Below are 17991 nucleotides of genomic sequence, written 5' to 3' on the forward strand. Positions count from 1 at the left end.
AGCCTAGACCAATTACATCAGAATCTCTATGGGTGGTATCCAAGCATCAACGTTTTGTAAAGTTTCCCAAGTGCAGCCAACATTAAAAAAAAAAAAAAAAAGTGCAGTGCAGGAGGATATTCCAACAAGCCTGTTCTATTCCTTTACGGAAATCTCACTTGTCCTGCCTGTCAAGTCAAAACCTGCTTGGCCCGCAGCTCTTTCTCTGGATACCTCCTGGGACACGGCCAAGAAATGTCATCGCTGGGTTCAATGCTTGGATGGCAGCCGCCAAATGCCGCCTGGCTACTGTTGTCCGATCACGGAAAAGATAGTGTTCTCTACATCTTACCAGTCACTAGACTTTCAATAAAAACAAGGTAAGGTTGTTATAGATTACAACGAGGAACCACATATAAGAAGGGCTCTTCCCCAGTCCCTCTAAATTCCTGTCTTTCAGTCCCGTTCTTTCACACGTCTCAGGATGATTCAGGGCTTCTAACTCCCTTATTCCCACCTACACACCTGAAGTGAGCTCTGGACTTAAAGCCTTAGTACTAGGAGCAAACATATCCCCGAAATGACACCTGAGAATAGGTTTTCCGGTTCATGATTGCGCGGATCCTAAATCGTTCATTTAATCGTCAGAGGCTGTCTTAATCAACATAGTCTAAAAGTACTGGCTTCTCTTTGACCTTTGACACGGCGTATAGAAGAGATGAGACAGAGATGCTGCTCCCAGAGCCATTGCGCTCTTCCCAAAGCTTCTGCCCAGGAACTGGGGAGAATGTTGGGGGGCGGGGAACCTTGGGGGAGGGTCTGGCACCAGTCTCAGAGCCGTCTGCACCAACACTGGAGATTTTCTTCACCTGAGACGAGATGAAGGGAGCTCAGGCCCTGCTCACCCCTGACCTTGTCAGAGACCCCACCCTTGAACCACCGCTATAAAGCTCTCATCAAATCCTCCCGGGTTGGGACACATAGTTTTCGAGGACAGGAGCCCACTGTGTCCCCCTTTGCCTGGCAAGGCGATAAAGCTATCCTTTTCTACTTCACCCAGAACTCTGTCTCTGAGATTTGATTCGGTACCGGTGTACAGAGGCAGAGCTTTTGGTAGCAGGGTCAGTGAGAACGGCTGTATTTTCTTTAAGGATTAGTGTTGGACTCTTCTGGATAACACCTGAACATGCCCTCGGGTTGAGTGACTTTGGCCTAGACAGAACTCTTCTAGCAGGTGGGGCACGGACCTCTGAGGACAACGTGTGGGGTTCCGCGCTCTCACTGTTCCTGTGCTGTGTGGATTTCCAGTCAGTCTGAGCAAAGTGGCAGGGCCAGGAAGGGAGAGACACTACTGAAACCACACACCTGCGAACTCAGGACCACAGGTTGTTCTGGGAGCTGGCTGAGTCACTGACCACTGCTGCCCTGGCTCCAGGACTTCGTTCTATATTCCTTGAAAATCTGTAGCTGACACCACACTCACAGCGGAGCAGTAGCTTCAGTTCTTTCATATGTGGGTTGATGGAGGATGGAGCTGTTAGCAGTGGGGAAATGTACTGGGTTTAAAATGTTCTGGAATAAAACTCAATTGGAAAAGTGAAAAAAAGACATGAAAGCCTATGTAAAAATCCTATGGAATCTACAGAAAGCTATAACAAATAATTGAATCTAGAAAAGTTGTAGAATACAAGATTAATATTGAAATTAATTGTATATATTACTGTTTATACTATATATACATATATAGAGAGTATATACCATATATATGTGTGTATATATATATACACATATATATATACACACATATATATATATAGTATCTAGCAATGAACAATCAGAAATCGATTTTGGGGCTTCCCTGGTGGCACAATGGTTAAGTAATACACCTGCCAATGCAGGGGACACGGGTCCGAATCCTGATCCGTGAAGATCCCACATGCTGTGGAAAACTAAGCCCGTGTGCCACGACTACTGAGCCTGCGGTCTAGAGCCCGCAAGCCACAACTACTGAGCCCATGTGCCACAACTACTGAAGCCCGCGCGCCTAGAGCCCATGCTCCACAACAAGAGAAGCCACCACAATGAGAAGCCCGCACACCGCAACGAAGAGTAGCCCCTACTCGCCGCAACTAGAGAAAGCCCACACGCAGCAACAAAGACCCAACGCAGCCAAAAATAAATAAATAAAATAAATAAATTTATTTTAAAAAAAAAGAAATCGGGGCTTCCCTGGTGGCGCAGTGGTTGAGAATCTGCCTGCCAATGCAGGGGACACGGGTTCGAGCCCTGGTCTTGGAAAATCCTACATGCCGCGGAGCGACTGGGCCCGTGAGCCACAATTGCTGAGCCTGCGCGACTGGAGCCTGTGCTCCGCAGCAGGAGAGGCCGCGATGGTGAGAGGCCCGCGCACCGCGATGAAGAGTGGCCCCCGCTTGCCACAACTAGGAGAAGGCCCTCGCACAGAAACGAAGACCCAACACAACCATAAATAAATAAATTAAAAAAAAAAAAAAGAAATCGATTTTGGATTCTTTTAAAAAGCAATCCAATGTACTATAGAATCATTAAATATGAAATACTTAGCATTAAAACGTGTACACTTGTACACCGAAAAAAAAAATGCTGAGAGAAATGAAAGAAAACCTAAATACAAGGAGAAACATTTTGTGTTTGTGAATGAGAAGACAATACTGTTAAGATATCAATTATCCTTAAATTGATTTATAGGTTCAATGCAATCCAAATCAAAATAACAACAGTTTTTTTTCCCAGAAAATGACCAGCTGATTCCAAAATTCATATGAAAATCCAAAGACGTAGCATGCTCCAAACAACTTTGAAAAGAAGAACAAAGTTGGAGGACTCACTGTGCCTGACCTCAAGACTTATAAATCTGCTATAATCAAGACTGTAGTATTGGCATTAAGATACAAAAAATAGATCTATGGAACAGGAGTGCAGAGGTAGAATCACACATGTATTATCAACTAATTTTTGACAAAATTTCAAAGGCAATTCAGTAGAGAAAAGTAGTCTTTTCAACAAATGATGTTTTAAAAAAACACAGTTTTGATCCCTACTTCACACTGAATGAAAAATTAACTCAAAATGGATCAAAAATCAAAACTATAAAATATTTAGAATAAAATCTTTGTCAACTTGTGTTGGGGGAAGATTTCTTAGATGCAACATTAAAAGCATGATCCATCAAAGAAAAATTAAGTACAATGATTAATTGTACTTCATAAAATTAAGAACCCCTGCCCTTCAAAAGACACTGTGAAGAGACTGAGAAGACAAACCAAACACTGGGAGATAATACTGTAGTTGCACCCTCAGTCTTTAGGGAGGATTTTGCCTCATAGGGGACATTTGACAATGTCTGGAGACATTTTCGGTTGTCAAAACTGGGACAGTACTACTGGTGTCTACTGGGTAAAGGCCAGGGACGCTGCTAAACATTCTATAATACATATGACAGGCCCCCACTACAGAGAATTATCCAAAATGTCACTATGGTAGAGGCTGACTAAAGTAACAAGTCACAAGGACAAATTTATCGCTTGCCTCCTTTAGGGCGTGGGCCAGTCAGGACTATCACCACCTACTAAAATGAACCGATGACTCCTTCTCAAAGACTTGAGGAAGGGACAATGCCTGGTTTCAGACCTGGGGGCAATGGGTGCCAAACCGTGCCCAGTGTACCCTTTGGGTACCAAAGGCAGTGCACATGGGGCAGGAAAGTCATTGTCCAAAGGTCAGAAAGTGAGAATGTTCTTTAAAGAGCTCAAATTCTGACTTTGAACCCATCCTAGGATACCTTGCGGGCTAGGGGGTGGTCAGGGTATTCTTCCTTGGCTGGCTCAAGCCTGGGAATTGAATCACTTCCCTGAGCTGGTGAGCAGTTGCCTCCCTCGATGATTCGCTTCCTGCTTAACCCATCTCCTTTACTGGCCTGACTTTACCACCTTTACCTGGAGGGAGAGACGGAAAGAGAAATGGTGGGGGGGGGGGGTTGCTGTTGTAGCGGGGAGACCAGTGGAAAAATAGAGAACATCCCGTAGGAAACTGTAGGGGTCCCAGAGGCAGTCAGCCGCAGAAACTGCACAGGGACACTTTGCATCTGCCCGAATTTTGCCGGGTTAACACTTAGGAGCAAATGACGACACAAAGTCTCACTTCACTCCCCGCTCTCCTCCGTGCCCCACCCCAGAGTCTGCAGTCTTCCTCCCCAATTCAGCCCCCAGGGAGGGAGGCTGTCGTTTAGGTTGGATCGGTTCCTGCTTCCGGGGAGCCTAACCCCACCCCACCCCGCCGGTTTCAAGGCTCTCCACCTCTCCTCAACTTGAACGCCCCAGCTTAAATGCCACACCTTTGGCAAGTCCTTATCCGCTCCTGTAGTGAGGACACGGGCAGTGACCGCTTGCGATTGCGATTAAGAAACAAAACCTTGGCAGCGGTGGGATTCGAACCCACGCCTCCAAAGAGACTGGAGCCTAAATCCAGCGCCTTAGACCGCTCGGCCACGCTACCAAGCCTACACCACAAAATTCTGTACACTTGCTAGTTATACTTTTCTGCCTTTTTTTTTTTCCCGCGTTGTCTTCTACTCCCTGACCCGAAACCATGATTCTAGGTATCACCAAGGGACACTAAGAAAGTTCTTCTCCGCTCTACTAGGACTCGAACCTGCATTCACCCAACCCAAATAGCTCTTCTCACTCCAGGAACTAAAAGGGAAAGACCTTCAAAACCAAGTATCCGCTCCCGAAGCGCAGCACTTGGGATCTAGAATGTAACATCTTTCCGAAGGCGGGTCACGTCAGCTTCCGCCTGGCGCCCAGTAAGCGCTCAAAAACTGTTGAAAGGACGAATGAACTCCTTGATTTAGACTCCAGATCATTTGGGGATCGCGGTGGTGGAATAAGAAAGAGCAAACTGTCTTTCCCTGTCACCCACCGCGCGCCGCGACTTCAATTCTTTGCTAAATTTTGAATTTGATACTTTTCGGTTCTGCAGCCGGGAGAGGAGTCTTCGAGTCTCCAGAAGGCATGCACAGTGCGTGCGTTAAACGACTGGGGAAAAAAAAAAAGAAAGCTTGTCTCCTAGTTCCCTTTTGCTTCTCTTGGCCGAAAGCGCAAATAGCTGACGCCAATCAATGCCCGCTCCCTAGTGTCAGCCCAAGCAGAGTCTGCAGTCTTCCTTCCCAGTTCAGCCTGCGCGAAGGGAGGCTGTCTTTTAGGTTGGATCGGTTCCTGCTTCCAGGGGGCCTCCAGTCCCTTTTGTATCTCTGCGTCTCCCATTTCTGTGTCTCCCAGAGAGGTCCCGTTTCCCCTGCGCAGTTGTAGCCATGTGGCGGCTATTATTAGTGGCGACTGCGGAAGGAGACGGACTGAGACGTCCTTCCCTAGGGACTGAGGCCGGATTCTGAGCCCAGACTGGTACTCAAGGCGCCCAGGATTCCTGAGAACTCTCATGCTCCCGCTCCTCATCCTACCTAGAAGCCCAAGCCTGCCGGCCTCCGGAGGGGAGCCTGGGAACGGGGCCAGAATAGGCGAGAGAATTAACTTTACACTGTCACGCCTCTTGACACGGAGAAGGGTAGCCACACATCAGTTCTCCAAATGTTTGAGCATCTGTCTAGGGTCCACCAAACTTGAGTTTCCATGTTCCCTATGTGAAAAAGAATTCTTGCTGCTTTTAATTACAACCAAGTGGAAGTTACAGAAGGCCAAGATGCTGTGTCTCTTTTGCTACTGTGTGGCAGTAGCTGAGAATTATTTCACAACTACTGCCTAGACTTGAGGGGGGCGGGGGGGGGCAATAAAAATCATTGCAGCAGAGATCGGTTTTGTATTTTGGAATTCTAACAGGTGACTGAGCAAAAGGCTGGGTGATGGGATTGGGGGATGCTTGGGCCAATTTTCTGCCTTCTAAGGGTAGAAATTGTGGTTCCCTGGTGATATCCGATCACATCCTTCATTTGATAAAATTAAAGCTATTTGGGGGGCAAGTTCCACCAAGAGCTTTAAACGGGGAGGTTGTATATGTATATGTTCTGTGTTTCCCTCTCTCTTGCAAATATGCAGTCTTTGTCAGGGAAGAAGCGCCCAGACTTGGCTTACTTCCCTAAGAATAGGCAATTGTCGTTGTCTCTTAATTCCCCCAAGAGAAGGGAAAATTAATCCCATGGTGGTGTTGGAGGTTCCCACGACACATAAAGGGGATTTTCCCAGAGCCTCCAGTAAAATTCTATGCTCTTTGTTTTGGGTGGAATTGTGTCCCTCCAGAAGGATATATAGAAGTCCTAATTCCCAGTGCCCCAATATGTGACCTTATTTGGAAATAAGGTATTTACAGAAGTAATCAAATTAAAATGAGGTCATTAGTGTGGGCTCTAATCCAATATGACTGGTGTCCTTATAAAAAGGGGGAAATTTGGGCATAGAGATAGAGATCTCTTCCTGAAATCCCATAAGTTTCAACATAAAAGTGAAGGGAACAGGGATTGCAGGAAGACTGCTAACTCAGATTCTCTGTGGGATCTCTGTAAAAGAACCTCAATGTATTTTCAAGGGTAATAGAGGTAGACACATGGGGGCTGGAGCTCCCTGCTGGTGTGGAAAGAGATCACTGGAGAGGGGCATCTCACCAGTGGTAGAGCGGTGGCCCTCAAATGTTAGCATGCATCACAATCATCTGGAGGGCTTATTAAAAAGACAGATTGCTAGACTCAACTCTTGGAATTTCTGATTTAGAAGACCAAGGGCCTAAGAATTTATATTTCTAACAGGTTGTTAGGTGATGCTGATGCTACTGATCCAGGGACCATGCTCCAAAAACCACTGCAGCAGAGATCAGTTTTGTATTTTGGAATTGTAACAGAAATGAGGAAGGCAAACTGAAGGAGTCAAAGATGTGCAGACTTCTTGAAAGCAGTGTGCAGGGAAGAGATGTGTGCTCAATATGGTGGCAGTGGGGAAAAAATGAGAGGCCTTGGATACAAATGAGAGGGAAAAGCCTGGCAAAATAGTAAAGACTACTGTTAAGGACAAGGAAAAGGTCTTTCCAATACTGGTGAACAGTACCAGTTACTTTATGACCCTTAAGACATGAATAGAATGTGGACCCAAGGATGCCCAGGACTGGAAACACTAGAGGTCTCAGATGAACTACACAAAAATGGAATCCAATGGTGCTACCTTCTGAAGTCTCTGGCCACATGTATTTGTCTTACTGGGCATGGCATAAAGACAGATGAGTGTGCAGGAGAAACTAGGAGAAATGCTTGCACCCTTACCCTCTCCTAGGCCACATGGAAAACTTTGCACATGTCCAAATTAATCAACTGAGGTCACCCTGGAAACTTGATACCAGAGATCTTTCTCATCTGTGAAAGAACTTTAGAGACTTGAAGCCTAGGAAGTCTGAGGTCCATGAACAATGCACCTGCAAGATCTTGGCCCAAGAACAGGGAATCTCATCTACCCTTGATCTTCTATGTCCAAGTGTATTTTTTATCATGTCCATTTTACGGACTTAGACAAGGTAGAGTTCACACCCTTGTTAGTAGTGTGCAAAATACTTGAATTCTCCTTTGAACCTTAGAGACCTAAGGATGTCTACCAGGATATGCATCCTACAGTCCTTCATTCTATCAAATGAGTGATTGAAGTATGTGTCGACTGAAAAAACATGTACAATGTGAGAGTTGTGAGTTAGTTTTATTTGGGGCAAAATGAGGACTATAGCCTGGGAGACAGCATCTCAGATAGCTCTGAGGAACAGCTCTGAAGAGGTAGGGAGGAACTCAGTATTGTATATGATTTTAGTGAAGGGGGGTACATGCAGTCAAGCACACATTTTGGCAAGGCTTGCTGCTAGTCACAAGGAGCAGATGTCTCTGTTAATTATTTTAGTGCTTTTCTAGATGTAAGAAGATGCAAGAATTTGGGCTCGTAAAATCTTCTCCTGAAAATATCTAACTATCTGAAGGCCTGTTTTGCCAGTTTTTCCCAGAGCACAGATTGCCTTATTCCTGATCTCCACCCTGAACTCCTTTCAGGGTGTGTTGAAGGTCAGAGACTGCAGTGGCTAGTGACTTAATCCTTGTAGAGGCAGATGGCAAATGCCAATTTGTAGTTGGCATATGCATAGTAAACTTTATTCAAATTTTCTTTTTTTTGGGAATCTATCCAGTTACCTCCCAGTACCAGATATTGGTTACTGTGTTCATAAAACCTTCGAAGTCCTCACTGAATATTTTGTCTTCTTGTTTAATACTTACTGAGAGAGGATTGTTCAAATATCCAATGATGATTGTGTATTTTTCTATTTCTTCTCTCAGTTTTGTCAACTTTTGTTTCTTACCTTTGAAGACATGTTATTAGATACATAAAAATTCAGGATATTGTGGAGGGTTTGTTTAAATAGAATTTCTTTTCAGGGCAGTTTTAAGTTCACAGGAAAATTGAGTAGAAAGTGCATAGAGTTCCCACACACATGCACAGATTCCTCCATCTTCAGCATCCCACACTAGGGTGGTACAGAATGGTACATATGTTACAATCAATGAATCACACTGATACATCATTATCACCCCAAACCATAGTTTACATTAGGGATCACTCTTGGTGTTACAAATTCTATGGATTCTAACAAATGTATGACATGTATCTACTGTATCAAATAGAATAGTTTCACTGCCCTAAAAATCCTCTGTGCTCTGACTATTCATCCCTCCCTCACCCCAACCCCTGGCAACCAGTGATCTTTTTGTTTTGTTCATAGTTTTGCCTTTTTCAGAACATCATATAGTTGGAATCATACAATATGTAGCATTTCAGAAGGGCTTCTTTCATTTAGTAATATGCATTTGAGTTTTTTGTCTTAGTCAGCTGAGGCTGCCATACAAAATACCATAGACTGGGTGACTTGAACAACAGAAATCTATTTACTTACAGTTCTGGAGGCTGGAAGTCCAGGATCGGGGTGCTAGGATGGTCGGATTCTGATGCAAGCTATCTTCTGGCTTGCAGGAAAGCACTCTGTCCTCACATGGCAGAGAAGGAGAGAGAAAGAGAAAGCAAGCCCTCTGATGTCTCTTCTTATAAGGATACTGCTCCCAGCTTGAGGGCCCCATCCTCATGGCCCCATCTAACCCTACTTACCCCCAAAAGACCCATCTCCAAATACCATCACATTGGGGGTTAGGGCTTCAACATATGAATCTGGGGGAAACATAGGCATTCAGTCCATAACAGTTCTTACATGTCTTTTCACGGCTTGATAGCTCATGCTATAGGTCTTAGTGCTGAATAATAGTCCATTGTATGGATGTACCACAAGGAATATTGTGCTTTTGTATATAATTGACCCTTTTATAATAAAATATTCCTCAATATCTCATATAGTACTTCTCACCTTAAAGAATCTGTTGGCTGATATTGATATAGCTACATCATCCTTTTCCTTTAAAGAGTTTTCAATGGTATGTCTTTTCCATTTTTTTACTTCCAGCCTATCTGTATGATGGAAGAAATTTTCATATATTTGAATTCATAAATTCAAACTTTTCATAAATTTCCATATATAAATGTTTAAAACATTTGCATCATCACAAGTCATTCTGGCTTACACAATTTGGCTTGAACTTTACACTAACTAGAACAGTCTGTCTTATGACCTGTCAAGCATGCATTGTACATCTGCTTTAACCATTAAAGAAAATAATGTATTGTAAAATCAAAATGGAATAACTGTGGTTTAGGTCTCCTCTCATAACTATGCAACCATTTTGGACCCCAGCCAATCCTTGCTTAACAAACACCCTTACTTCTTGCCAGCTCCAAACCTAAATCTTGACAAGCAACTTACATAACTTTGCAGTTTTTGCCTATGTAAGCCTCCATTTTATAGGTTGGTGGAACACAGTTCAATTGCTTCTTGAATCTGTGTCTCCTAGGGTACAGTCCTCAGTTTGGAACAAATAAAACTCTTTTCTCTTTCTATTGTTCATTGTTTATTGATTATTTCTGTCAACACTTGTCTTTACATTTAAAATGTGTTTTCTATAAACAGCATAGAGTTAGATCTCATTTTTACTCAATCTAACGATTTTTGCTTTTAACTACAATATTTGTAACATTTACATTAAATGTAATTTCTGATACAGAGGAGATTGAGTCTACCAATTGTTATTTGCTTTCTATTATTCCCATCAATACTTTAAAAAAATAACTCTATTGAGGTATGATTTACATACCTTAAATTCATCTTTGTAAGTATACAATTCAATGATTATTTTAGTAAATTTACCAAGTTGTACCACCATCACAATAATCAAGGTTTAAAACATTTGTGTCATCACAGTAAGATCCCTCTTTATCTGTTCTTTGTTTCTTTATTCCTTGTTAACCAAGAATTCCAAGAACAGAGACCTGGTTGAGACAGAGAATAAATGCTTTTATTTGGGGTTTGTTAGGACTGCAGCCCAGGAAGCACAAATTCAAGGAAGCACTTGAATTGTGTTTTATTGGATTACAAAATGAGGGAAGCTTACAACGGCAAAAAACTGTGGGGTTACATTAATTGTTTATCATGAATTAGAAGAAGTAAGTGTGCTTATTAAGCAAGGATTGAATGGGGTTTGAAATGATAACATAGTTGTGACATGGGTGGGGGACATTTTGAAACTACAAGGTTGTAGCTAGCAGCTGCTAGCAGATATATATATATATATATTTTTTTTATTGGAGTATAATTGCTTTACAATGTTGTGTTAGTTTCTGCTGTACAATGAAGTGAATCAGCTATACGTATACATATACCCCCTCCTGCTTGGACCTCCCCCCCATCCCACTCATCTAGGTCATCACAGAGCACCCAGCTGAGCTCCTTGTGCTATACAGCAGGTTCCCACTAGCTATCTATTTTACACATGGTAGTGTATTTATGTCAAACCTAATCTCCCAATTCATTCCACTCTCCCCTTCCCCTCCGTGTTCACACATCCATTCTCTAGGTCTGCATCTCTATTCCTGCCCTGCAAATAGGTTCATCTGTACCATTTTTCTAGATTCCACATATATGAGTTAAATCGACAGATGAATGGATAAAGAAGATGTGGTATATATAAATATATACATATACATATAATGGAATATTACTCAGCCATAAAAAGGAACAAAACTGGGTCATTTGTAGAGATGTGGATGAACCTAGAGTCTGTCATTCAGAGTGAAGTAAGTCAGAAAGAGAAAAACAAATACCGGACCAGATATTGTTTTGAAAATGACTGGTAATGTCCTTGAGTTTGATACAGTTCAGAAAGTTCAAGTTCTCAGTGATTTGGGAACGTTTCTGAAACCACATCCACAATGGGTACCTGGCTCCATTTTGGATGCCTGAAACATAGTTACTCCATTTTGATTTTTAAAATAATCTTAAATATATCATCATTGTCCTTTTCTGACTTTCTTTGTATTAAACAAGTACTTTTATCATTCCATTTATCTCCTCCATTTTGTTTTACTTTTAGTTATCATTCTTTAAGTTCTTAACCTTAAATTTACTAAATGTATCATTTTTATTAGTCTACCTGAAATTAACATTTTAATCATATCCCAGACAATGCAGAAGACTTACAATGCAAGAAACGTATTGCAGATGGCAGAATTTCCTTCTTTTTAAAGGTTGAATAATACTTCATTGTATATATGTATACCATATTTTCTCTATCCATTCATCCATCAACATTTAGGTTGTTTCCATATCTTGGCTACTGTGAATAATTCTGCAATAAACATAGGAGTTCAGATGTCTGTTTGAGATACTGATCTCATTTCCTTGGGATATAAATCCAGAAGTGGAATTGCAGGATCATAAGGTAGTTATATTTTAAATTTTTTTCAGTATCCTCCATACTCTTTCCATAATAGCTCTACCAATTAACATTCCAACCAAAGTGCACAATGGTTTTCTTTTGTCCACATCCTCACCAACAGTTGCTATCTTTTGTCTTTTTGATAAAATCCATTATAGCAGGTGTGAGGTGATATCTCATTGTGGTTTTGACTTGCATTACCCTGATGATTAGTGATGTTAGTACCTTTTCCTATATCTGTTGGACATTTGTATGTCTTGTTTTAAGAAATGTCTACTCAGGTCCTTTACCCATTTTTTAATTGGTCATTTGGTTTTTTGCTATTGAGTTATATGATTTTTTTAAAAATATATTTTAGGTATTAATCCCTTATCAGATATATGGTTTGCTAATGTTTTCCCCCATTTGGTAGGAAATATTCACTCTATTGATTGTTTCCTTTGATGAACAGAAATTTTTAGTCTGATGCAATCCCACTTGTCTATTTTTGCTTTTGTTGCCTGTGCTTTTGGTGTCATATACAGAAAATCATTGCTTAAACCAATGTCGAGAAGTTTTTCCCCTATGTTTTCTTCTAGTAGTTTTATAGTTTTAGGTCTAACACTTAAGTCTTTAATTCATTTTGAGTTGATTTTTGTATAAGATATGAGACAATGGTCCAATTTTATTCTTTTGCTTGTGGATATCCAATTTTCCCAACACCATTTCTTAAAGAAGCTATCCTTTCCCTATTGTGTGTTCTTGGCACCCTTGTCAAAGATCAGTTGAATATATATATGAAATTTTATTTCTGGGCTCTATATTATGTTCCATTGATCTATGTCTATTTTATGGTAGTATGTCACTATTTTGATTACTGTAGCTTTGTAATACATTTTGAAATCAGAAAGTATGATGTCTCCAGCTTTGTTCTTCTTGCTTAAGATTGCTTTGGCTAGTCAAGGGTTCAAAGAAGACAAAGAGATCAAAGAGAATAAATCCAGTCCTTGTAAGAGCTGTAAATAAACACTGATATTTACTAAAAAAAAAAAAAAAAAAAAAAGGATTGCTTTGGCTAATCAGGGACTTTTGTGGTCCCATATGAATTTTAGGATTTTTTTCTATTTTTGTAGGGAATGTAATTGGGATTTTGATAAAGATTGCACTGAATCTGTAGATCACTTTGGGTAGTTTGGATATTTTAACGCTATTAATTCTTCCAATCCATGAACACAGAACACTTTCCACTGAACAGATATTTAGAAAACAAAGGTTGTCCTGTTATGCAGATAAGTTTCTTAAGTGGGGCTTCTCTCACTAGAAAGTGTGTATGCTTGAGGGTCTGAAATCATGAATTGGCCTGAAAAAGGAGGTCAGAGATTTTTCAGAGGAAATCTGCCCCATAAATGCACATGCCATGTTAAACTGTTTCTACCCAGTGTTTTGTTATGAACATTATCTTAGAGATTCTCAGTCTCAGTAGGTAACCATATGTTTATTCTTAGGTAGCTTCTCCTTTTTCTGTAAGGATACTCTGTGTGTGTTGGGTGGGTGAGACATTCATCTCTGTGCTGGTGTCAGGTACACCATTCAGTGACCACATAAATATGAGAATTGGCACCTGAATTCAGACTAGTTTCCTGGAATTTATGCTTAAATTGGGTGACAGCTAGAAGTCCCTTAGAGATTTTCAGTGCTTGTTTTACCAAGAATTTCAGGAAGAGGAAACTAAAAGAGTCTATTGTATGCCAGATTTCTGAGGGTAATAATTTCCTTCACTCTCTGCACATATCTGTGTATTTGTTTGCTCTCCATTTCTAGTATTTATTAATGCCCTGATATGTGATGGTCACTTTGCTAGGTATTTTGGAGACCCAGAAGTATAATCCATACAACCTTCCCCCTCAAGGAGCTGTATAATATATAAACTGTGGATGGTGAACTAATACACACAATTCTAAAAACAAAACAAAGCCACCTAAAGCCAAAGTACAGTAGAGTCTCCTTCTCTTTTTCTTTTCCATCCCATTCAGTTCTTTCTTTGTATCTTTTGTAGCATTTTCCAAAAGATGGACATAGAAATAGACAGAAAACCACAACTCAGAAGTAATTCTGGAAGATTAAAAAAATTAAAATGTGCATCCTTTTGACAATATTTCATATAAGATGAAGAAATATGGGAAGGAAGACAGAATCATGATAATTTCATGATTGAATGTAGTTGAATGGGTAATGTCAGTCTGGATGCTTACTTCTGGGTGCTGGGGGGCACTTCCATTACATGTGTCCTATTCAAAATCTCGAGAGAGGGAGTGTAGAGGAAGGAATAGCAAGGACAAAAAATGGTTCATGGGTTTCAGAGGGGAAAAGAGATGAAATCTATTTGGTAAAAAGCAACAGCATTTTGAATTAGAGCATTGAGATGGTCTTTCCAGGATAAGTAGTGTTTGATAGGTATGGAGAAATGGGAAATCATTCTAGTTGAAGAAATAATAAGCAAATGATCACAACTGGAAAAGGTGTGAGTTATATCTGGGGAATTATAAGTGGACCAAGTTGACTGGAGCAAAGATCTGTACAGGGCAACCTGTTGCCAATATATAACTGCCATTTGATAAATGTTGATCCGAATATTGGAAGATAAAAGCAGTAAGGTAGAGAGACACATACTAACACCTTCAGTGTTAGTTAGGAGTCTTTTAAGTTGAAAATAATTTTTGCTAACACAAAAAGGGAGGATTTCTGTAAGAATTCAGGGAAGTCTCATCGATTCCAAGTGGGAATACAGTGAGGCCTCTGGAGTGGGCCATAGCTAGGGACCTAGAAGGTATCCAGGCTTCCTTTCTCACTATCACTGATCTCTTTTTTGTTCTTTGGCATTCTCTCCCTTATGCTCTTTCTGTAGTAATGCTTTCTCTGCTTCTCAGTCCATGTGATAGAATATGATTGATGTTATAACTCCTACCACTCTAATTTCCTTTCTAGTAATTGTGGGCTAATTAATTTGTACCAACCTCCTTGAGGAAAAATGATAAAAATATTGGATAAGATTTTACCAAATCTTCGTAAAAGCATCAAAATACTGATATGATAACAAGCAACTAACAGGTCAGAATCTAAAGGAAAGATGGAATCTGAGAGCATTAACCTTTGTAGCTCTTAAGACATTTGCTAATTACTGCAAAATTGGGCTATAGTTTTGGCAGCATCTTTGGGTGGGAGAAAAAAGAGGGACAGATGTCAAGATCCAGCACCCATCAAAAGTGGAAATTCTAGTAAGGCACTCTCCCAAATATTAAGTTGGGACCCCAAAGAGATATTCTCACAAGATAAGGATGAACAAGAAGTTAACCTTCCACTTCCAGTTAATTGTTGTGGAGCTCAGCAGAAATCAGCTAAGCTTAGCAAGAGAAAACAGAAAGGATGAGCTATCAGCTTTTCCTGGTCTTTTCCTGGTGATCACAGGTCTGATTTGCAGCTTGGGCTTACATCATCTTGGAGGCCCAGGGAATGTCTGGCCATGAACTTTTTTCAGGGCCCTCTTGGGCTGATAATGGTCCAGGTACATGTGAGAAACAAAAGCCATATATATTTTTTTTTTCCAGGAAGACAGCTTCAACTTGACCTCAAAAATTCACTGCATATAATTTTGCAAAGATATTGAGCAGTACACGTTCAAAGGTGACCAGTTACACACGGAAACAATGTGACATGAGTACGAATCAACTAAAGCAACAGATAGCATAATACAGAATTATCAGTTATAGATATTAAAAATTATAATTACTACGTTTAAGGAGATTTTTTTTTTTTGAAGTGGCAGATATCTGCGAGGAATGGGAAATTACAAAATTTGGCTTAGTAGCTTTGAAAAAGAAGCAAATAGAACTTCTAGAATTGAAAATTATAATTTATAATTACAGTTTACTCAGTGGGTAGCTTTAACAGCTGATTAAACACAGCTGTAGAGAAAATTAGTGGATTATGAGTAAGAACATGTAATCCACAATGCAACTTGGAGAGAAAGAAAGACAGAAAATACAGAAGAGAGATTAAAAGAAATGGAGGACAGGGTGTGAAGGTCTAATATATGTTTAATTCCAGTTTCATGAATGGAGAAAGAAAAACAGAGAAAAACAACGTTTAAAAAGATAATGGCTGAGAATTTTCCAGAACAGAAGAAAGACAGCAATCTATAGATTTAAGAAATCTATAGTGTTAGTATGTGTCTCTCTACCCAAGAATCTGACACCTTCACCATTGGAAAAGTATGGGATTTCCCTGTGGGATTATTTACTCCTGGTTTACACTTTTAAACTGAAATCTTCCCTGGATGCATCTGATTGGTAGACCTAGGTCACATGCTCACTCTCAGCTGCCAGGTGGGAAAGCAAGTTTTCTAGGACAGACTTACTTATAATGTGAAATTACAAAAAGTAAGGAAAATGTTTAAAAAATGTTGGACACTCACTAGTATGACAAACGCCTGCAACAGGGCTATTCAGAAAGCTCATGTTCAGGTGTCTGCTGTTTTCTCTCTGTACTCTCTTCTTTCAAGAACACATAATTCTTAGAGGCTCTGACTCAATAAATGACTTATGTAATTTGATCTAACCTTGACCTATCAATCTACAGAACTCTAGATAGAAGAGTATTCTGGCTATCATAAACTCCTATATCCTCCAACCACACCTCAGATTCAGCCTACCTAAATCTGAGCACTTCTCACCCCTCTGCCTTCTCGAGATACCCATCTCTCCCTTAGATTCTTTTTCAGTATCGTCTTGTTTCTTCAAGGTATGATATTTGAGAATCCTCCCTGACTCTTTCCTCTTTGTTGTCTCATTTCTTCTTCATTCATATCTAACTTCAGCAGAATCTCCCTTGCCTGTGTCTCTCTCATTCCTTCCTTCCTTTCCAGTCCCGTAACTATTACTCTCCTGCATTTTATGTTTGAGGATCTGCACCATGGCCAATCTCTGGTGTCCCCTTGACTCTGGTTTCTCTTTCCTTCAATTCATTCTGCATCTCCAAGCCTTGTGAGTTTCCATGTTCAATTTTTTAAAAGGTGTAACTTCATTCCAGAAATTTCACAGTCTCCTGCTAACTTGTCTTACATTCCCTCACTTCCACCAGGGCCGGCATCTGCCCCAGCGTCTGCCTTGGCCCTTTAAATGCCTAGGTCTTTCTCTCCAACTTTGCTCATAAATTTTTCTCTACCAGGGATCACTCCTCCCCCAAACTTGTTTGTCTTAACCTTTCTTCAAAGCGCAGCTCAAGTCGCATCCCCTCCTGCAGGCCTGCCTCTGTGATGGGTCACTCTGCAGGTTTGTGAACCTTGACCCTGTCCACCGCCCCTCACACCCGGCACAGCTACTTTTCATTGTTCTCTTTCATGAAAACTAACTTTCTTTAATACCACAAGACTCTGCCAGTGACTTCAAATTAAAGACCATATCTGGATGCCTCGTTCCTAAGTGCAGAGCCTAGCACAGAATTGGAGCTCAGTGTTTATTGAATGAAGGGAAGAATTAAACAGAGAATTAACGAATGCCTGCTCTGGCGCTGAGACTCGAGCTGTAAAGAGGTCCCTAGTCTAACGAACTTGAGGCAGGCGGTTGCCGGTCGGTGGATGTCCAAATCAAGGAGAAAACCAAGTGCGGAAGTCTGGGTTTCATGTGAGAGATCTTAATGTTCACAATCTGCAGAGGGCAGAGGGGAGGGAAGCTTTCACTACATCAGACTGTGTTGGGTTGGGCAGATTTCTGCAATTTAAAATAGTGGTAGTTCCTGTCACCGCCCCCCATATTGCTCTGTCCCCAGCAAGAGTCTACCCACTGAGTTCCAGTAGTTGGGAAATAGATCGAAACGACGTTCAGGTTTTGGTCGCCCGGTACCTACAGACACTCTAATAAAGGCCCAGCAGGGAAAGAAAGATGTTGTATGTGAAGGCCCTATAGCTCAGGGGTTAGAGCACTGGTCTTGTAAACCAGGGGTCGCGAGTTCAAATCTCGCTGGGGCCTCGCATGAACTTATTATTTTCAAATCTTCCTCACCAGCCACCCACCTCTCTCTCGTAACTTTAACCCCTGCGAAAATTCCGCTCGTATCTTCTCGCCGGTGTCCAGAGGTGCCAAATAAACACCCGA

At 41.1% G+C, this 17991-nt stretch overlaps 2 non-coding genes across 2 annotated transcripts; one reads left to right on the forward strand and one right to left on the reverse strand.

Annotated features, from left to right (window-relative positions):
* Window positions 1–4430: 4430 nt before the first annotated feature.
* TRNAL-UAG (transfer RNA leucine (anticodon UAG)) lies at window positions 4431–4512 on the reverse strand. The gene has a single exon. It is a non-coding gene; the product is annotated as a tRNA-Leu (tRNA).
* A 13280-nt stretch (window positions 4513–17792) lies between these two features.
* On the forward strand, window positions 17793–17865 carry TRNAT-UGU (transfer RNA threonine (anticodon UGU)). Its single transcript has one exon. It is a non-coding gene; the product is annotated as a tRNA-Thr (tRNA).
* Window positions 17866–17991: the final 126 nt, after the last annotated feature.

The sequence above is a fragment of the Eubalaena glacialis genome, chromosome 2 (genome assembly GCF_028564815.1).
Source record: "Eubalaena glacialis isolate mEubGla1 chromosome 2, mEubGla1.1.hap2.+ XY, whole genome shotgun sequence".
In the NCBI taxonomy this organism is placed as follows: domain Eukaryota; kingdom Metazoa; phylum Chordata; class Mammalia; order Artiodactyla; family Balaenidae; genus Eubalaena; species Eubalaena glacialis.